The 21,757-nt window shown below is 37.8% G+C and overlaps 1 protein-coding gene across 2 annotated transcripts in view; it reads left to right on the forward strand.

Moving 5' to 3' along the window:
- Positions 1-20: 20 nt before the first annotated feature.
- The window catches only part of CTNNA2 (catenin alpha 2), a 515,720-nt gene continuing 493,983 nt past the window's right edge, over positions 21-21,757 (forward strand). The window contains exon 1 of one of the 2 annotated variants that reach the window (XM_040591247.1): positions 21-159. The gene's annotated coding sequence lies outside the window, so the exon portion shown is untranslated. The remainder of the gene's footprint in view (positions 160-21,757) is intronic. The other variant, XM_040591257.1, reaches the window with a different exon arrangement.

The following is a 21,757-nucleotide window of genomic DNA, read 5'->3' on the forward strand; positions in this document are numbered from 1 at the left end:
CGGGCGGCGAGGGCGGGAGGCGGGGGCCGGGGCCGGGCGCTGTGCGAGGAGCCGCCGCACACCCAGCCCTCAGTCACCGGCGTTGCTGGGGAGGAGGAGGAGGCGGAGGCGGCGGCGGCGGCGACGAGAGATTCTGCTACCCCCACCCACCGAGCTGAGGTGAGGCCAGGGCAAAGCATCCTCCTTTCTTCCCCGCATCCCTTCCTCCCTTTCATCCTACCCCCCACCCCCCTCGCCGCGCTCCTTCCTTTCATCCTTCCTTCCTCATCCTCCTTCCCCCTCATCTCGCCTTCCCCTCATCCTTCCCTGCGCTTCCTGGTCCTCCTTTCCTTTCTTCTCTCCTTAGCCACCTTTCTCCACTCCTCCCCATCCCCCAGACTCCTTCTCCCCGTGCCCGTATTTTGCACCCACCAGAAATAATAATCATGCCTTCTTTCCTTTCCTTTTTTTTTTTTTTTTTTTTTTTTTTTTGTAAACGCAATTTAATTCTCGCCCAGCGAAAGAGGGAAAGAGAAGGAGACAGTCACAGAGATAATCCCCCCTCCTTTAAAGAATGGATTTGAATTAATGGTCATTTTGTGGTGTGTGTATTATGGGAAGAGGGGGATTATATTTAGGGAAGAAAAGAAAGGGTCAAAGGTGTGTTTTTTCACTTATTCATCTATTTACCCACCATCACACCGAGGTGAAACCTAGCTCCGTATTATTTTAAGTCTTTTTCAATTATTTTCTTTTTAAATTGTTCTCCTTTCTTCAGACATCAGAGGTTTCTTCCTCCTTTTTATCCATCCACTGTGCGTCTCTGTAATTTACAGTCGCTGCTGCTGCTGCTGGGATTGTCTCAGCCGGGAGCCAGCAGGGAAGGGGCACTGGGAGCGGTGCTGTTCGCTGGGGAGGGGGCGGCGGGCGCAGGCAGAAAGCAGCTTTTTCCATCCCTTCCCTATAGGCCTCTTCCAGGGGCTGAGATCTTTCGAACCACCCGCTTCGTATCCCATCCGGAATCCATCCCGAAAGGTGCCAACTCCCATCAAATGATTTGCTCCAGTGGCAAAGAGCGAAAGTTTAAAACGCGGCTTTGTCTTTTTGTGTAGCGCGCTGGGGATGGGGAAGGCTGCGTGGATGTTGGCTGGCAAGGCGATGGCCATAGCGTCTCGTTGCGTGGCTTCTGGAGTGTGAGAAGTTTTGCTTAGAGGTGGTGGTGGGGAGCGGCATCGCTGCTGCGAGACGTCCCCGGCTGCCTTGCCCATTTGGGAGTTGGCGTGGTGGATGCGCGTGCTTAGGGGACCACCCGTATGCCAGGGGTTCAGGAAAGTAACTTTTCCATACATATGGTGGGGTGCAGCATGAGGAGCAGGTAGCACGCACCTGCCTTTCTATACATTGGAGGGGGTGAATGTGCTCCCTCATGTCTCGCTGGTTGTGTGTGATGCCTGTTTTCTTTTTAAGGCACTGGTCCTTAAGGTGGCAGAACGTTTATTTGATTGTTAGTATGTTTCAGGCAATTTCAGCCTTTTTAAAGTTTTGTTTGTTGAATTAGAAGTTTGTTTACACTTCCTCAGGTTTGGTATGTTTCAAACCCCCTGTTATTTTAGAAATCTACACGTACCACAGGCAGCCGATACTACAGCAAAACTCTGTCAGCCTGAAGAGTATTAAAACATGCATGCTAGATGTTATCTTGTCATGGATTTCCTAAGAAATGTTGATTCTGTGAACATGTCAAGATTGCAGTGAATGCTGTGTGTTTTGGAGCACGAGGTAGATAAGTAGCGTGAATAGGGGTAGTCTTAAATGACTTAAATGTCGCTGATGCGAACAACAGCTCTTACTAGCTTTGTGGCTATTACAATGCTGCTGGTTTTCCTTTTTACCTACGGCATCTATGATTGATATCATGATTTGTATCAGGCTTTTTATACTCCCCATCAAACAGAATTCTTTGGAGAGGAGAAAGTACTGACCCTCAAGGGTGAACTTTTGCACTCAATTGTGTAAATCATTGTTTACAGAAATGCCACCTCAGCTGTGTACAAGATAGCTGTAATTCTGTTAATGGGCTCTGCTGATGACAAAAGCCTCAACAGGGAAGCTCCAGTGTCACTTGAAGCCCTTACATGGAAATGCAACTCTAATTTATGCAGATTTCTGAAATCCCTTTTAATATTAATGTTGAGCGTGTATGGTACTACTGAAATGCCTTTGAACCACTGAAAACCAAGAGCATTCGTAGACTGAGACTTTAAAGCTAAAGGAAGCAATTAGATCTTCTGCTCTGACCCCTTGACTATTATAGTCAGTTGGATTTTATCCATTTTTGAGTGCAGCAACTTGCATTTGGCTGAAACATATTTTCCAGAAAAAATTGGAAGTTTGCTCAAAGACAGTAAGAGGTGGAGAATCTGCTGTTTGTTACTTGGCTTTGGCTTCCAGTCACTGGTTACTGTTGTACCTTTCTCCAGTATGCTAAAGAACTCAAAGTATTTTCTTACCATGGAGGTGTTTATCTTCTGTAATCTAGTATTCCCTCTTTTCTATTTAAAAAAAAAAATGAAGCAAACTAAAATTATTTAAATTTGTCATTGTGTGCATTTTTCTCACAACTCAGTTTCTGTGGCTTTTTTTCCAAATCCACTTTTTCAGCATTTTTGTGAAAACGTGAGCTGGATATGGTATGCCAATGCCTTGTCTCAAGAGTGTTTTGTGAGTTTAAATTACCTCTCTAGTGTTGCTCTTCTGTTTATACATCACATTTACATACTAAACCTTCATCTGCAGCACTGCATTTTGATGTCCTTTTCACTGGGTAAGCTTGCTGTGGCAAACTCTTTGCAGGACTGTTTCTTTCCACAAGAGTTCATCATTCTGTAGGAACACATCATGTGTTTCTTGACTGTGGCTTCGTAACTTTTTACATGGATTTTTTAAAGATTTTTTTTTTTTCTAGCATAGATGGAATATATGAACCACTCCTGATTGCTTTTTGTAACTGGTTTATCTCAGTGATGTAGCATTCTATTAATTTATAATGTGCAAATATATATGTGCAAATTTTGTCATGATTGGTGGTGTAGACTTACAAAATTGAAAAGGTGTTTTGTGATAGTGTCTCCACCTTTGGGGAACTGCATCTTAATCTGAGTTATGTTGTGATGTGTTCTTCTCAAAAATCTGTTGTGGTTTTTTGGTTGGTTTTTTTTTTTTTTTTGAGATGTCACTTAACCAGTTCTTCACCTGTTCGCCTGTTTAATTGGAGCTATTTTGTCATCAGGCTATCACAGAATACTACACCAAGTGCTACAGAAGTTTATATATGCATGTGCATATTTTTGACCAATTGGAAGTATTAATTTTATCAAATAATTAAACCACATTCACTTAAGAAGATTTTTATTAATTTTACTTCCTATTATTTGTCATATAACCCAGCTAAATCAGTTGAATCTTATATATTTTTTTATTAAATTGTTGTTTTGCTCAGGACTGCCATGATTCTAACCTTCCTATAGCTATAAACACTGTCTCACTAGCTCTTTTAGAATACAGTTTTAACATGAGTGTTCATTAAGACTTTTGAAACTTCCCTGGTATTTTCAGAATTGCTAGAAATTGATGTTGGTGGGATAGACGTCTCTTTGGACACTTCTGTGAAAAGCCTCTTCTATGGTGATCTTTGGTCCTGCTGACCAAAAATGTTTTTTGAATAATGTTGTACTTGTAGTGGACTGAAGAAGTAATTAATCATTCTTTTGAGGTTCCAGCAAATCATCCCACTTCTTTACGATGCAGATTTACTTACTGAATGTATCTGCCCTTTTGCACTTTTAGTATAGATCCTGTTTAGTAGCACATCTATGAAGGACTAAGATTTCTTTTGTGCTTACAAACCCTCCCCTGTTGGTTTTCTTTTTCCCCTATTGCCAAGAAATGTCTTCATCCTCACCCATCAATTTTTTACACTTACTCTTTCAAAAAGCGTGGATTTTTTCATGCCTTAATACTTTTCTTGTTGTGTATGACTTCTTACTTCTAATAGCAGTATTTATTGAAATCTATTTTGTTGCCAATTTGTAGCAGTTATGACAATGCCTTCTAGGTATTACATGCTGTCTGAACACACAAATATGAGATTTTTTTTTTTTTTCTGTGTACAGTGACAGCCTTACAATTTATTACATTTCCGAGCCGAGTAGGCTTATGCTTTTAATATAACATGTTGCAAGGCTTGGCTAGAGGATGCTAAGCTATATATTAATTTTCTCCATCCTTTGTTCATAGGCAGTACAAAAGCATAGGGCATACTTTGGTTTTAGATACAATACCAAATGGTAGTAGAAATATGAAAGGGAAGTATACAGAGATAAATAATACAATATGTGGTTGGAAATAGAAAAGGCAGAGAGAGAAATATAGAGTAACAACATGAACATAATAGTAATTACAGTAGTATGCTTAGGTCATAACTTGACTGGAGTTTTTGTGGCTCAGGTCTATAGAAATTGTTCCCCTAAAGCTGACTTGAGGTAAGATGCAAGATGAAAGTGACAAAAAGAATGTTGCATTTTAGAAGCTAGCTAAAGCTGCTTCTTGACTAAAGTAAACTTGTTTGTTTTGTATAAACATAATATTTGCTAGGATAAACTTTCTTGAGAAATTAGATAAACAATAGAGTGTATCAGTTGACCAGGGAGATCTTTCCCAAGACACAGCTTCCAACACAGCAGGCTTCTGCAGGGAGCAGGAATGACTGAGACTCGGTCCCCCTGTGAAGCTCCAGGATTGATGAGCAGGGTCCTCCAGCTGTATCAACACGACCGTGAACCTCACTGTGATCAAACTGCTTCTAAGTCTAGCATGCCTGGAACATTGTTGGAAACAAAAAAGACAGCATCATTAAGAGTGCTGTAACAAGTTGAAGACATGACAACAAAACCCAGAAACCAGGCTTTGGCCAATTAAAAGAAGTGGTTCGTCTTTTATTCCAGCTTCTTATCGTCTTATGGAAATTCATAATGCATCTTAATATATCTCAGAGTGATAACACTATTGTATTGAGTCTTCAGTTGGTCAGGCTCAGCACTCTATGGATGTAAATTAATTTTGTCTTGGGTTTCTGGTTTAAAGCTCTACATCTCCGTTTTTTAAATGGTTTCTTCAACATCATACCTGAGCCATTGAGAGAGGACTAAGATACGTGGTTCCAAACAATGATCGTATACAAGAAGGCATTCTTAAAAATCTTCAAACACTAAGGTGGTTTCAAGCCATATTTATTATAAGAAAAGATCAGCAGTTCTAGAAAATGAAATTGTTGTGACCATCGCTTACCAGTACAGTTGGTTGTTGTTCAGGATTTTCATGTTCCTCATGTTTTGGAATTGCATTTTCCTTTATCTTGCAACAGGGAGGTGAAATATAAAATTTCCAGCAAAACAAGGATTCTTTGCACAAGTAGGAATATCACTACTCTCCGTATATACGTTTTGTTTCAAATGTCTTGTTCAGTCATCACACAAAGCATTTTGAATTTATAGGGGGCAGGAGGAAAGCTTTTCAATAGTTTTTCATTGGATGTGTTAAGAAAACACACCTTTCTTTGAAATACTTTACCTCTGCTGAGTCAGCGTTTCCTGACAGCAAGGCAGTGGTTTTTTTTTCTCCTTTGGAACACTTTTTGGCTAGCTCTGCTTTTCAGTCACATCACCCCTTGCATTAGTATTCTAGTATTGAGAACATTAGAGAAATATTTTCAACATTGCTTCAGAGACTGCCCAACTTTTCAGGCTTCTTAAGTAATGAGAATTATTCGGTTAAGTGAAGCTGAGTCTTGTAACAGTAAGAACATCTCCCAGGGTTTTCAATTGAGAGGTAAGAAAAATAGTAGATTTTGCAGGTTTGCAAAAGAATCTCTGTATTCAGAGTATTTTAAAGCTATTTTTATCAATATTCCAATCTGTTATCACTGGTGTTATAATAATAATAATAATAATGTGACATTTGTTTCTCCTGTGTACTTGTCCTTTTCTTTGAAGTTACGTGTTTTAAAAACAAGTATGCAGTATGTTATGCTTAAAGTAGACAAGAATATTAGAACAGAAGACAATTTGAATAGAAGTGGAATTTATAATCTGAATACACTTTTGTAAGCAGAAGGTGGAAGTGGTTTTGGTCAGGCTAGGCTCCCAGTTGCCCAGGTGACTTCTGCAAATGGGGCTTTAAGCTTTTAAATTACTTAAGGCTTCATGTAAATAGATTAATCAATTTGCTGATTTCTACAACTAATCAACCTTAATTTTTAATACTCTGTTATTTACTAACAAAAGCCACTCTTCCATATTCCATTGAATCTGTCTTTATGGAACTTCTCCATTAAAGCCTGTTCAGCATGGCTGGGACAGCTAAACCACTTGGCTCTATAAGTTTTACTTACAAGAATTGAATCAGTTGCAAATATTTTATTCCTTATATTTTAAATACAGAAACAGTGTCCATCCTGTGCAGAGCTGAGAAATCAGCTTTTATCAGTTCTCTAAATCTTTTCAAACATCAAAAGGAACTCTGAAAGACCTCTCCCTAAAGATTTAACTTTCCAGTTAGATTATGGAGTAAAATACTACTAAAAATTTTTAGTAAGCACCGGTTTTATTTCTATTGTAGTATCATAATGTTACTGGCAATAGTTGTGTCCTTTCCAGAGGAACCACATTAACAAACATCAATAAAACCTCTTGAAAAAAGGAATAAAAATTATTTGCAGTTTTAACTCACTCAAATAATCCAAGGCAGGCATATTTATCTGATGAGATATTTTTTGCTCCTTCGCTGCCTCTGGAAAAACATTTTGTTGTTTTTTTTCTTGGTATAGCGAGATATCCTCTTTAAAGTTGTTCTGAAACTCTTGAGTCAGTATAGAGAGTTCTGTACATAAATAGTATGAAGTAAATGAATGAAGATAAATAAATAAATAATAGTTATGTTTCCTCTGTCATGAAATATTATCTTCTTTGAATGTTTATTGAATGGTCTTTCTTTCTGATACAAAATATGATCAACTGTGATAAATTATCCATGATTAATTCTTCATGTGAGTTCATATCTGTACTATTGCATGTCCCTCACTGGATGCAATATTGCAGCTGTAAGCAAGATGGGGCTAATGCACGGAGGTGAAATTTGTTTATGGCCAGCGTTGTGTAATACAACATCTGATTGTTTTGTTAGGTAAAAGAAGCATAATACATATTTCCTATTGAAATGACTAGATCTTGTGCTTAAACTCCTGGAAGCAAAAGCTGCAGTTGCTTAAAAATATGTGCCACCATATTTATTGAGAAACTTTGAATATAGAACCCAATTACTTATTTTTTTCCCTGCATCTCTGTAAAAAACCATATGATGAAAATGGTTATTTCAGTTTTTACCAAAATAGAAAAGGATTTATTTATAACTTTTTTTTTTTTTTTAATCATGCCAGATAAAGTAAAATGCTTCATCTGTGCTTGATTTTGATACAGAATCTATCAAAGTGCTTCGTGGATGGTTATCTGATGGTTACAAATGTTGACTGTTTAGGTAAGAAAAGACTGTTCAGCCTTTCAAGGAAAGTTATGAAATAGATAACAACTAGAATTTGAAGTCAGAAAAATCCAGAGTAAGTAGGAGGGTAGTTCTTCTATTTGTAAAATATGGCAAAGCTAGTTAATTTAATTCTTGCATGTTAAAATCCACAGGTGAATCTGTAAGTTTCAGAATTGCAAAGGAATGTTTACTATTTGTTACTGGCTAGAAAGAAACAGTTGCCATTTGTTACACAGGTGGGTTTTTTTTGATTGGGGTCAAAGTGAGAGAGATTCATGTGTCTTTATGGCAGCATATGAACTCATTTCTAGTTCTTACACAAATATTCTTGACTGCTTACTATAATCAAGTCAGAAATGCAAATTCAGAATTACAGCTGCTTAGTCTAATTTTAAACGTATCTATTATCTCTGTAATCTACATTTCCAGTGCTTAGATGCTATGCAGAAATACTTCTAAGAAAAATAAATTGTCAGGAAGTCCATGAATGAAGGAGGATGAGGCTGTGTAGGGATAGAATAGGAATAAATAGATTCAAACAAAGATTCTAGTCGGCTGGGAGCACTAGTTAGAGACTTTAGCAGTGTGCAAAGCTGTCACTTGTACTTGGGTAGGCCGCCCATGCTTGCTGTAAAATTCAAGCCTATTTCATTCAGCTGACAGAATGTTTTGGACTTTTTTGGACTTGCTAAATATTGTTTCTGGGTCACATTTGATACCTAGCAAGAACTGGAACATTAAAAAAAAAAAAAAAAAAAAGAGAGAGAGAGAAAACCTATTGCTATCTTATGATTTGATTTTACTTGTGTGGCTTAGGGACAATTCAGTGCATGGCTAAGACAGACAGCATGCTGAATCCCTGGATGCTTTAATCTGCTCTTGCAGACTAAAAAGTTTTTAGGTGACTTGCATCCTTGAACAAAGTTTAGGCTTTTTTGTTTTTTTTCGGTGTTTTTTTTTTTTTTTTTTTTTTTTTTTTTTTTTAATATATACTCAAATTCAAACCCTTGCATGCAGGCCTGAGCTCAGGCAATATTTAGTCAATGCAGGTCAGAGTAATGGAACTGTACAGCTGCTTTCTGGGTGCTAAAGAGCAGTCAGGACATGAATCTTGAGCAGGATAGTCTTCTACTCACTCTCTGTTGTGTGAAAGCCAGTATCAACCCTTATATAAATGTTATCAGTTCCCTGTGTCCTTTCCTCATCTTCTAAATAACTGTATTTCCAGAGCATTTTCTACTGCCTTACAAATACTTTTTGGCTTGCCCTGTTCTAATTCTGTATTTACTATCAACAGTATTTTTGTTTACAAATTCAGTCTAAGGAACAGAAAATATATATGGGGTATCTATGTTCAATATTTACCTTCAGCTGGCAGGGTAAGAAATAGCATTCTAGTATTAATTTTTGTTAATTTAGTATATTAAATTACAATCTCCTGAATGCGATCACAGAAACTATCACCTTGTTTCTTGTGGAGTCTTCTTGGAATGCCAGCCAGAGATATTGTAGGATCTGAGGTGATGAAGTTCAAGTGCAAGGTCCTGCATGTGGGTCGGGGCAATCCCAAGCACAAATACGGGCTAGGCAGAGAATGGGTTGAGACCAGCCCTGAGGAGCTGGTTGACAAGAAGCTCAACATGACCCAGCAATGTGTGTTTGCAGCCCAGAAAGCTAACTGTATCCTGGGTTGCATCAAAAGAAGCGTGGCCAGCGGGTCAAGGGAGGTGATTCTCCCCCTCCGCTCCACTCTTGTGAGATCCCCCCTGCAGTGCTGCCTCCAGCTCTGGGGCCCCCAGCATAAGAAGGACAAGGATCTATTGGGGTGAGTCCAGAGGAGGCCACAAAGACCATCAGAGGGCTGGAGCAGCTCTGCTATGAAGACAGAGAGTTGGGCTTGTTCAGCCTGGAGAAGGAAGGGCTTTGGGTAGACTTTAGAGCAGCCTCCCAGTACTTAAAGGGGCTGACAAGAAAGCTGGAGAGGGGCTTCTTACGAGGGCCTGTAATGATAAGACGGGGGGGCGGAATGGCTTTAAACTGAAAGAGGGGAGATTTAGATTAGATTTTAGATCATCCCAGAGCAGCTGTGGTTGCCCCATCCCTGGCAGTGTCCCAGGCCAGGCTGGATGGGGCTTGGAGAAACCTGGGCTAGTTGAAGGTGTCCCTGCCTATGGCAGGGGGTTGGAATCAGATGATCTTAAGGGTCTTTTCCAGCCCAGACCATTCTGTGACTGTATAATGTCAAACACTGCAGCATAACATAATTTACATAACCGACTACTATGGCAGCATACGTTTTAGGCAGACATAGCCAAAAAGCCTTAAGAATTAATGTTTTGAAGTAGCTGAGAAAACTGAGTGACTGTAGTAGCCATGGCGACTTTTTTTGCCTTTGTTTTTAAGAAGAATTATCACTGATATTAGTGTTCGTGTGAGCCTTAAGCTGGGTATCTGTTCAGCAAACTGCAGATTTGGTGGCAGTGAAAGGAAAATCTTGGATACATGGACAGACCCAACACATGAAAAGCAGCGTGGTTTGGATACAAAAATAGCAGGCTTGCAAACAATTATGTTGAGAGTTGTCATAATGACACAAATGTTTTTTTGAGGCTCCACACTCCATGCTTTCCTTGTTTGCTACTAGTTTTAGAACTCTTTTGGCCTGACAGGCGCTGAAGTTGTACCCTTTACCTCAGATGCTGAAACTGACATAGGACTGACCGATTCTTCCAGACTTGAATGCATCCTAAGGGTAGCATCAGCTTAATTTTATTTTATTTGTTTTATGGATTTTGGGTTCATGAGGATGATGCTGAGGTGCGTGGACAACATGAGTGTGTTCAAGTTTCCTGTCAGCTTAATGAGTTTATTATTGCTGGGTGGTTGACAGTCAGCCAAAAGGAATCAACAAAAACATTACATAACCCAAGAACAGCTTTCTTGGCGCTTTTTTTTTTTTTTTTTTTTTTTTTTAATAAAAAGATCAGTCAGGAGGAAGGGGCAATGGGGCAACACTAGAGGTGTCTTTTTTGGGTTTTTTTTTGTTTTTTTTCAGATCAGTTTTCCGTAATGATGTAAAAATTGGGATTTTTTTTTTTTTCTCTCTCTACACCAGGGGTCCTCAAACTACAGCCTGTGGGCTGGATACGGCCCTCCAGGGTCCTCAATTCAGCCCCCGGTATTTACAGACTCCCCCCGCCAGGGGTTGGGGGGGGGAAACCAAGCAGCCGCAGATGACTGCCTGCCACTTCATCTGCGCACCAGCCCCCTGTTTAAAAAGTTTGAGGACCCCTGCTATACACTATAGAAGTGTTGGGAGATGGTGTGAGGTCCATTCTGTTGCCATGATGTCTGGGAGAAAGATTTATCATACCCTAACTTGTGATGGCTGAAGCCTTTCCTGATACACTCTTGGGAGATAATCCACAATAATTAAGTATTTTTTGAAACAGAGCATGAGCGGGATGGACTGTAGTGATTAGGATATGGGTGGATCAGAGCAATTAGTATTTGGTTACAGAAAAGGAACAACTTTTAAGGAAGGACTGAAAACCACAATCCCCAAAGAAATAAGGTTTTGGAGTTTAAATGCTTCAGGTGTGCTTAAAATTAGTGGTGTCAGTTCGGCACTTTGAATGGGGTATCCAAGTTTTTGAATGACCTTGTCCACTCACCTCTTGGTTACGCTGGCTTGGATGTTTTTCTTTTATTGCTCTTCTCCATTAAGAGTTGGTGGGGGTTTTTTTGTTCGTGGTTTTTTTTTTTTTTTTTTTTTTTTTTTTCTCCCATTGGGGTGAAACCAAGATCATGTGAGTGAGGAAAGAATTTTGAAATCGCTCCTTTAAAGATTATTTTAAATAATTTGTACTAGCTTTAATTAGAAATTACTAAGAAATGCTTAGAATTGAAGTCACCTCTTGGCCATTACAGCTAGGGTATAGGAAATACAGGCAAAGCATAGCTGCTGTGGGAAAGGCATGTTGCAGGAGCACTTTCGAGAGCTTCAATAACTTAGAAGTCCTTTAAATAAGAGGAAAGTATGTAAATAATAATAATAAAAAAGTGTTGTCTTGAGCAGATGCACTTCCTTTATACATTATAAAGAAGAATAAAACCACAACATCCATATTGAATCATAGCTCTGGTGTTCATAATACTCCTTTTGCATTAAATTAAGTGCCTCAAATCTGAAATGTGTTTATCTGGTTTTGGGAAATGTGCAAAATGTGAGAGAGACTTCACAATGACCAAGTAGAAAGTTTTATTGTAGTGGGAGCCTCTTCCAGCTTGGCAGATGGGTTTCTTGGTATCTTAAGCTAAGGGACTACTTCGGGTATTCAGATTATGCAAGATTAAATCTTTGATCCCTTCAAATTAATTACAGAATTTTCATTAATGTTGTAAAGCTCTTACCCAACGCTTCTGGAGCTGGCTCTGCCTTTGGCTGTGGGCTGTGTCTGTACCTTCTAAGTGTAGCAGGAGCCAGTCCTGTGTGGTATTACAATGATACATAATAGGTTGCTTGAATCTCTGAAAAATTCAAATGCTCGCCTGTGTTACCTTATGGAGCTGTTGTGAGTACTAATGGTATCTGTCTCATGCTTTTAGAAAGCAAATGTTTTAGGCAAGCAGGATTATTTTTTTTTTAACATTTCAGTGTTTTTTTTAAAAAAGTAAATGTCCAGTACATCAGCTCTTCTTTGCATCTGGTTTCTCAGCTGCTGCAAATATACAATACATACTGCTCAAAATTTTGTTTTAATGAGCTTTTTTGTTCCTCTTCTGTTCTAAAGATAGCTTTCCTTCTGAAGTGAGAAACTTCTGTTGTGTTGGGCTAGTTGAACAAAACATTATAGACGGACCCAGTTAGCTAAGGACAAGCTCGTAGCACACCGTTGTAGACACCATGCAGTATTCAGCTTGCTCATCAGTTAGGTCATGGGTCTCATGCAGGTCCTCTGTTATATGTGTCACTGCTGTCTTGCTTCTGTACAACATCCTGGGTTATAGCTCATCTCAGTGACAAAAAAACCCTCAGGCGTATCAGAGTACAGAGTTACTTGATGAGTTTCATTGTGTTTCACTCAGATGGTGCTACTGTGCATGAACGGTGCCATGGGAGGAACCACAAGTCGTGGTTAGTCTCTAGTATGGCAAGGTACATTAAATAATTACAAAATGTGGTGAGAGTACTGACATTTCAGAGTTCCCTTGGATAAGTGATAACAGGGAGAGTTATGTCTCAAAATTATGTGTATTGTAGGTGTATGTGTCTCCCATGCACAACATCTTGTGTGAAGAATGTATATTTGTTGTGGACTTGTGTTTCTAAATACAGGGTACTGTGGAAAATATTACAACATGAGAGGCAAGATATGTCAAGGATGGTGATCAGAGTGAATATATTAGAAAGGTTTCATTATTTATTTCTCCAAGGAAATGGTTCCTGAAGAACAACTACTGTGTTTTCATTTTTGGTTCCCACTAAATAAAATGATGAATTTGATGAAGGTTTGTAATCACTTTGATTTCTTCTGTCACAATAATGATACTACCACATGCAACCTTTGCACATATTTAATCACCATTACAGAAAGTGTTGGGGTTTTAGCCGTATTTATAAAGGTCCTCTCTTTTGAAAGTGCAAAACAAAACAAAATGCCCACTACATTTTACTTATCTTAGAGAAAGTGTTCATCTGTTGTTATTCCTAAACTTCAAACTTAAGTCCAAAAAGTGTATGTCTAGTATTTCCAGATAATTTAATGAAAATTATGTGTTAGTAGTATTTTTAAAGTTAAAAACATTTGAATGTGTTAAAATTGAGCTTTGCAGAATACTGTGAAAAAGAGGAAAAATAGACCACCTTATTTTTTATTGTAATCAATCGTGTATGCTTTGAGTGATTTCTGGATATCTTACGTGTTAACGTAATGAAGAATGTCCCTGCTGAACTGTTTTATGCTAAGTTATGTTCTTAAGCCAAAGACAAAAATAGTCTTTAAGAATTGTATTTCCGTGAAAACTGTTAGCAGATGCTTATTGTTGTCGTGAGGCCTCAGTAAAAAGTAATCTTTTATTCCTTGTGTTTCATTTCGAGATAACTGAATGTAAGAAGATACTTATTTTTTTCTATGCATTTGCTCAGAGTTGCTACAGTCCAATATTTGCTGTCCTATTCCTATTTTTGTTACTGCTTTTTGTGGTGAAGGCTTGTGGTTTCATTAACATTTATTTTAAATCTGGGAAAACCTGACTGAGGACTAAATAGAAAATAATTCTGTTTTCCATATAGGTAAGCACAGAAATGCATGAATAAAAATCAAGTTGGCCTCTGCTCCACGCTTCAGAAGTCTCCTGCACGGCTTTATGAACCTTTGGGAAATGGGCCATGCTATCTTCAATTTTGTAAATAATTAACGTTCTCTGCATGATTATTTTTATCCAAAGTATATTTCTAGATTAATTTGTGGATAATAATAGTTGTAGTTCTTAAGAGGCTTTTTTTTTTTTTTCTGATATTTCTAGCATAGGAGAGTAGGCTCTTACCCATTAGCCAGCTACCTTCCTTCTGTGGGAAGCCATGCATTGAATGAGAGAATTAAACAATTTTCACAGACTTTGAACTTGTGTTACGTTGTGATAACCCTTGAAACCCAACATGTACCTTACATGTTAACTCCACCTATAGTTTCCCCAAGTCTTCTTAAGAAAGCTGCTTTGTCACTCACAGCATCTGAACACAGGCTTGTGTTTGTCCTTTGAATTAAGCAACAGTGATTAAATTACATATGTTTTTGTGATCCTTAATTTTCCTGCCTAAAGAATGGTATGGTGACCTTATGTTCACACTATAGAGAATGTGTGCTTTGTTAACTGCATTCTAGATCTGCCCCTGAAGTTTAAACCGGAGGCACTTGTTCTACAACACCAGCTTTGTTGTTGCAGGTTATCACTATCGCATCTGGACACTTGCTACGTTAGGTGCCATGCGATAGTACTTACTCTCCTTGTATTCATGTGATGTGATTTGCTTAATATAAGAAAACAAGCCCGTACAACATTTATTTTTAAGTGAAGAAGAAAAAAACCGGCTTTCTTTAGAATGATGACAATGAACTGTTTATTACCACAAGCTGTGCATTTTATTTTCTTTTAGTTAGAAGGCAGTGATTTGTCTGAATTTTTGGAGTGGTTTTTAAGTGAATAATGATATAAGAGCCTTCTTACTTGAGGCTTCTTATAAATGTAGTTATTTATACAAGGAAAAACTGTTCAAGCATGGATTATTTATGCAGGGGAGAAAACTGGATCTGGATTGATACAATTTTTCATTCCTATCTTCTGTGAACTAATTTGTTTTAGACACTTAGGAGCTTCTTGTACCGTTTCCCTTGATAAAATTATTCGATTCAAGCCTCACCTTCTGTTCTTCAAGGCAAACTTTTTTCCCTTGTGGCTTCAAAGTATTATGGCCTTTCCCCTTTCATTTTTAGCAGACCTGGTTTCATTATACATTTAAAAAGTAGAACTGATATTTTTTTTGGTCCAGTGGTATTGGCATGTTATTTTCTTAATTGATCTATTTTTTTTCCCTCTGCAACAATTGAGACATGGATGAGAAGATTAACTGCACTTTTGCCCCCCTTCCCTTTTGATTCCACTTTTGATGCCAGTCCCCTCTGAAGATGGTCCAGTCTATGCCTGGAGCCCAGGCTCAGCCTCCCAGTGAACTGTGATATGAATTCACTCTGTTGAGCCACCTGATTGTTTCAAAAATTGGTAATTGTGCCATTGGGAATGTGCAGTCACTGTTGAAAAGAGCATCCAAACAGCCTTCCTAAAGCATTGCTAATTATTGACAGTAAACATAAAGAGATGATGTAGAGGATTTTATATCAATAAAGATCTCTCCTACCTAGAGCCAAGAATGACCTATTTTATTTTTTTTTTTAGATAAACCAGCAGGATCTGTCTGTAAACAGTTTCTAAGCAACAGCTGAGTATCCTTTAGAAAGAATGTCACTTTTTATCTCTGACTCCTGGGTTTTATAGCCTTTCTACCCAAATCGGCACCATAGATTGGGGGTGGGGGTGGGGGGGGGTTGGAGCACTCTTGTCAGCAGTGATAATTCTCCTTTTTTCTAGTAGCAACCACCTACGGTTCACTGAGGTGTGTTTGAAATTAAATCACTGTCTACTTTATTGTTGGTTTCCCAACAGCTTTGGTGTCGCAGTCCAGCACTGTGAATTATTTCTGTGCAGTTTCATAAACATTCTGTAATGATCAAAGAACCTGTATTTCTACTTCCATTTAAATCCAAGAGGTGACAAAACAGAAACAGCCAGATAATTTTATTTGTGTTTTAATGATTACATGGTTTGAATGGGTTTTAAGGCAAAAATTACTTGTCTCCCCAGCACAGCAGGTCTCTTTCTTCATCAAGAGTTGTGTGGCATCTGTCTCAAAGACTGGGGTAATTCAGAGGCAAAGAAAAACCAGCCCTTTGTGATCAGGTTTTTATTACCTGGGAACCCGCAGCTCAAGTGACCAGTTTTCCAAGACTTACCTGCATTAAACATTGAATGATTTGCATCTATGGTGCATATTTTTGGTCAAACAGTAACAACTACCCAAGAAAGGGAGCTAACCTCTTCCATGGTAATATAGTTGTAAACTGGGGGGGGTGTGTGGGGGGTGTGTGTAATCTCAATGGATGTTGTGACCTCTCGTGACCAATTTTAAACAGATGGTATTTGAAAATAGCAATAATTTTCCTTCAGCCAAAGATCCATAGAAAAAGAATTTTTAGAGGGAATTTTGTTTGTTTTGGTTTACTACTGGAATCTTATAAAAGAACGTTAACCTGGGAGCTGTGGATGTCAAGTAACTGGTTGAGGCTATTGGAATTTACAGTAGTCATAAATGTTAAGTTCTCTATTTTGCAGCTGAGCTACCGTGTCTTGCTATATCTGAGACTGCTTTTGAAGTGAGGAAACACAGATCTTGTAGAAAGCAGGTTTTGCACCAAAGGACATTGGAATGGCATAAGGTCATGAACTTATTTAGTAAGAGGTGGGGAAGAGTCAGTTGGAATCTATCTCCCATTCTATACCAAGCAGCTCTAGAAAAGCAGCCTTCAAGAAAATATGGTGGAGGTTACCTACAGAAAAAGCTTGAATGTTAATGTACTAATTCCATGCTCCCATTTATGAGTTGGCTATGCCAGCTCTGTCAGGCAACAGAAGTAAACTTCTAGTTTGTTGAAGCTTTGGAAGGAAGAAGAGTAGCCTCATCAGTTACCACAGGATGGTAGGACCTATGGAAGTGTATTGTTCATTTTACTTAATTTTTAATTTGCTCGCTCTTATCTGCTACTGTTAAATAGTACTTCAGTTTGAAAAATGGTCTTTTGCTAACAGTGCCTGAAGAGATGGCCTGTGGATGTTGGAACTGGTTAGATTTCAGGTTATGACTGATAATATAAGCTGTAGCCTATGGCCTGATTTAAGAGAATTGTAGAGTTTTATTTCTTCCCCAGAAGAGGTAAAATGATAGGTCTCTGTCCAAGTCTTCTGAGAAAAAGAGATCTCTGCAAATGTTTCCTCTGTTACTGTGAGAAGCTGTCTCGTTTCTTATAAGTGTCTTTATTTCCTTTGTTTGATTTGAAATCAGAGATTTCTGCTATGTACAGAGCAGGGAGTTAAAAAGTAATTGAGGCATTTTGGCTTGCATTAAGAAATAAAAATGAGTAGACAGAGTTCTGACTTATGAAAGACAGGTCAGATGCTATTGCGTGCAACTGGGAAACACAACAGGAAAGGCAGTTTAAAATACCTGTTTGCAAAGCTAACATTAAAGTAAAAATATCTTGAGTAAGAAGACATATGAAACATGAGCTTCTGAAGAACTTTCTATGGAAAGGACAATAAAACTGAAGTTTTGTGATGTTCTTTAGGGTCTGCTAGGATGGCTTCCTGTCAAATACCATAAAAACAGACTGATGAAAGACCAAGAGTAAATTCTGGTTTTAATGTTTTCAGCACTTTCACCTTCTCCATTATATTTTGTCCAAGAACAGTATATTGTTATAAAATTCAGACTGAAAGTAAGCTTTTGTGGCTTTGATAATTTGATATTTTCAATACCATGAAACAGTAATCCCAGTCAATTGCTATCAATAAGTGGTTGATATTTCCCTGTAGGTTTGGGCCAAACTTATTTAATAATTTGTCTTTCATGTAGTAATAATTCCTCATTATGATTTCTCTGATACTCTGTGAAATATGGATAAATGCCAATGAAAGTATGCCTTTGTTACTAAATATTCTGTTAGCATACTAAATATTCTTTTTCTGTACAAGTAGAATTCTTCCATCTTTAGCAAGCTCCTGGTTTATAAAAAACCCTCCCTTTTCATAAGCAAACCATTGTAGCTTTGTTTCCTGCATATATTAACAAAACGTTTGTAGGCTGAAGAGGGCGAACATGCAGTGAGTCAAACATGCAGTGAGTCATCTTCTGTTGAGAATAAAACCTGATACATGTGTGAATGAAATCTGGCTTTGTGAAGTAGAGCATGTAGTTTGTTATTATTGTGTTTTGGAGGATTTTTTTTTTTTTTTTTTGTATATTTTTTCTTTTAACAGATGTACAAGTTAGAAAATTTTTAATTCAACTTGGGAAGTGCTGTCTTACATTTGAAAATCTGCAAGTATTGGGATGAATTGGATTTAGTAGAACTTTACTATGACTAGGAATATCTGCCTGAGGTGTTTAGAATAACTTTTGGAGGTGCCTCCTTTGATGCTTTTTAAGGAACTTTGGTTCCTAAGCCTAACCACAAACACTAGGATGCCTAAAAAGTTTGAAAATGAACTTAATGCCAAAAGCTTTATGAAGCTCCTTGCCAATTAAGTAGCTTATGTTTGAGCAAGTACAGGATTTTAGCAGAAACATGAGTTGATCTGATGACTTAAATGAAATGCCAATATCTACTTAAGTCGAAGTGTATGTTGTACAAAGATTTCTGCAGCTCAGAAAATACTACACATGGTGATTACAGGCAAAGTTAATAACAAAATCTGGTATTCGTTCTATAACAGTTGTTGAAAACAAAAAGGACACGTATGGGTTGCTTCATCCCTGGTTATTCCATCCTAGCTGTAAGACTTAGCTGTTTATGGGGCTCCTGGGTCCCAGGGCAGCAACTGGACAATTTTTTATTTGAGGACAGATGTGTTATCTTTTCATAACTTCTCTCGTTGATGTTCCCTTCATCTCTGAAATATCCTGCTGCAATTGGTTGCACAAATCTGGGGGAAGAAGTACTGCCTATTTGATACTGGGAAACCTGATGGCTGAAGAATTTGAGGTGCATTTAAGTTTTCATATCGTAGGAAGTATTGTGAGCTCTACTCCTCCATGCTGCCTGTCTTCACATGATTTCAATCATACTTCTTTGTGATTTATATTGAAAATTGAAGTGTGTTTAGACTCTTTTCATGTGGAAAGCATTCAATGCCTCTGATTATGGAGACTTTACAGATACATCTTGTAGTTCTACCAGACCTTTTTGGAGGTGGAAGGGCATATGGCATTAAAGGCGTAGGTGGGCAATATGTAATAATTTATACAGTGATATACAAGTATTCCTCCCCACTCCATCTTTTCTTTTCCTGAACAAAGCTGTGCAGAACTACTGGTTTTCAGATGGCTTCCAACTGTGACTCCAGGATCAGCTACTAACTTCAAGCCAATCATTTCACATGTAAAGTAGGATTGCTTTTCCCCATGTTTTCCCCATGTTGTTTCCCATATTTTGCAGTGGTGGAAAATGCATTTTCATCTGCCATCTTTACTGCTGGTCTCTGAGCTTGATGAGATCTGCAAATCTGTGTAACAAGAATTATGCTGGAGTATTCTGCTTTTATTTTATTTATTTTATTTTTTTTACTTTTTATCATTAGCAACTAGTCACTTTACTCTTCACCTCCTTGGTTTTTTCATGTGGTGGCAGGAATTTGGTCTGTGGACTAGTGATACTATAAAAATTACATAGAGTAGATGTGAAGTTGTGCTTTACCTAGCAGAAAGCTTAGAATCCAGTTAGATACAAAGTTAGCAATTAACTATATTGCCTATTAAAACAGTTGTGGACTGAAGTCCTGTGACAAAGTAGGAAAAGCTCACCGACAATGAAGCAGAAGCTTTCTGTCTGAAGGCAGCTGTACTGAGCTGTAGTCAGGGGCCAGAGAAGGCAGTGGTCCTTGTTTTTGAATGAGCACAGAACTAAAAGCATTACTACTGACAACATCTGTAACTCTGATCATACGCATTTTGGTTCAAAGCCTTGTAGGAGGTAGCAAAAAAAGCCAAATTCACTATAGCGGTGTTTATTCTCCAGAAGGAACTACACATACAGGAGGACATGCTTAAAAGGAAATTAAAAAGAACACTAAAGCATACCAATTTCTATTGGTCTTTTTTTTGTTAAATTTCAAGGCAGTAAGGAAAATTCATTGAAACGGAAAGTGAAGAAAAGACAATGAGGAATCAGGACAGTAGTGAAAGCTATTTTTAGATAAGTAAATATTTTTTAAAAAGTTATAATGTACAAGTATTTAATGCCAAAAGTAATTCTGCAAAAATGTTCAAGACATGAAAGCCAATTATGAATCTCTTTCAGATCTTTTAGAAGCAAGAAGTGTTCCAGCGAGTTGGTAGCCAACAGACAAGCGAGGTAGAAAAGACAGAGACAAAGAGCATGAGGCCTGGCAGAAAAGCCAAGGAGATTCTGTGCATCCTTGTGTTATGAAGGATTTTCACACACGAGTTTATAGGAAAGGTGTTTGAGACTGCAGTGTTAATTAGAGATGGTTTAGAAGCAGTAGTTGCAATGAATAGTATCTCGTCACTAAAGTGGAATTATTTTTTTAGATCATCATGTATTCACTTTTTTAGTTTGGTCTCATACTTGATGCTCTCTGTGTCTAACATAACGATGAATGACATGTGCTAGGTTTCACACCACAGTGAGCATTGATTAGTTTCATCTTTTATAATTTCTGGGTTGATGTTATCTGATTATTGCAAGTGTTTTTGATGGTTAATGTATTGTTTTGCTTGAAAAGATACATAAGGTGAGAGTTTTACCTCGTTTTGTTTTTTTCTTAAGAAAACTACTTCACTTTCCATTATAATCCTACATGAAAACTATTTGTATTCCATTGAGGTGCCTATAGTAATTTATTTACCTGATGACCTGAAAAGTTTCATTTCCATTTTCGAGTTTATCTGGGTTCCTTTGTTCTCTTAATCTTCACAGAGATTATTTTTTTTGGGCACTGATCAAAGATTCATTGTCAAGATGGAAACTGTATGAAAATAAAAGTTCTGTGGAAAATTAATCTGACGTTAGCTAAATTGCTTTTTTTGAAGAGCTAGCACTTCATTGTCACCTGTTTATCTCTTGCATTTCCTTTAGCCTGCAAACACTAGTCATTTGTTAATTAATCCCATCATAATTTGCAGGGGTTTATATATTTATGCAAGGAGTTACTTCATGGTTTAATTTTGGTGAAGAAAATGCATTTTCTTTCTTCCTCCTCAGTTTAGGAGATTTTCAGTTCTAGTAAAGGTCATCTTGAAATCAGACTGGAAAGTTGTTTTGAAAGACTGAAAGGCAAGCACGTTAGGTATGTTGGTTTCCTCTGTGATCAGGGCACACAGTGATGGTAAGCACTTGGACAAGTTGCAAACAATTCAAAATACAACCCTGCAGTTACTGCACCTTCTTGTCCTGGATTTGAAGACATGGAGAATGCTTATTGCATTATATATATATACACACATGCACACATATACGTACATACATATATATATATATATATATATATTTCTTTTTTCCTGAGCTGATATTATTCCCTTCTGTATTGCTTCTCCAGGTTCCTCTCAGGTCCATTTGAGGTGAAATCAGTTTCCTTGAGAATAGCAACACAGCATCAGGGAAAAAATGCTTTTAATTCTTTAAAATGTCCTCTCAAAACCCCTCATGTAATAAAGTTTGAATTATTTGTTTGAATTTCCAATTTTTTGAGAATAATCCCCCCCCTTAATTTTGAAATAGCCACTTACAGAACTTTGTAGTGCAGAGCCAAAAGCATCTCATATTTAAATAAT

The sequence above is a fragment of the Falco naumanni genome, chromosome 1 (genome assembly GCF_017639655.2).
Source record: "Falco naumanni isolate bFalNau1 chromosome 1, bFalNau1.pat, whole genome shotgun sequence".
Taxonomy (NCBI): domain Eukaryota; kingdom Metazoa; phylum Chordata; class Aves; order Falconiformes; family Falconidae; genus Falco; species Falco naumanni.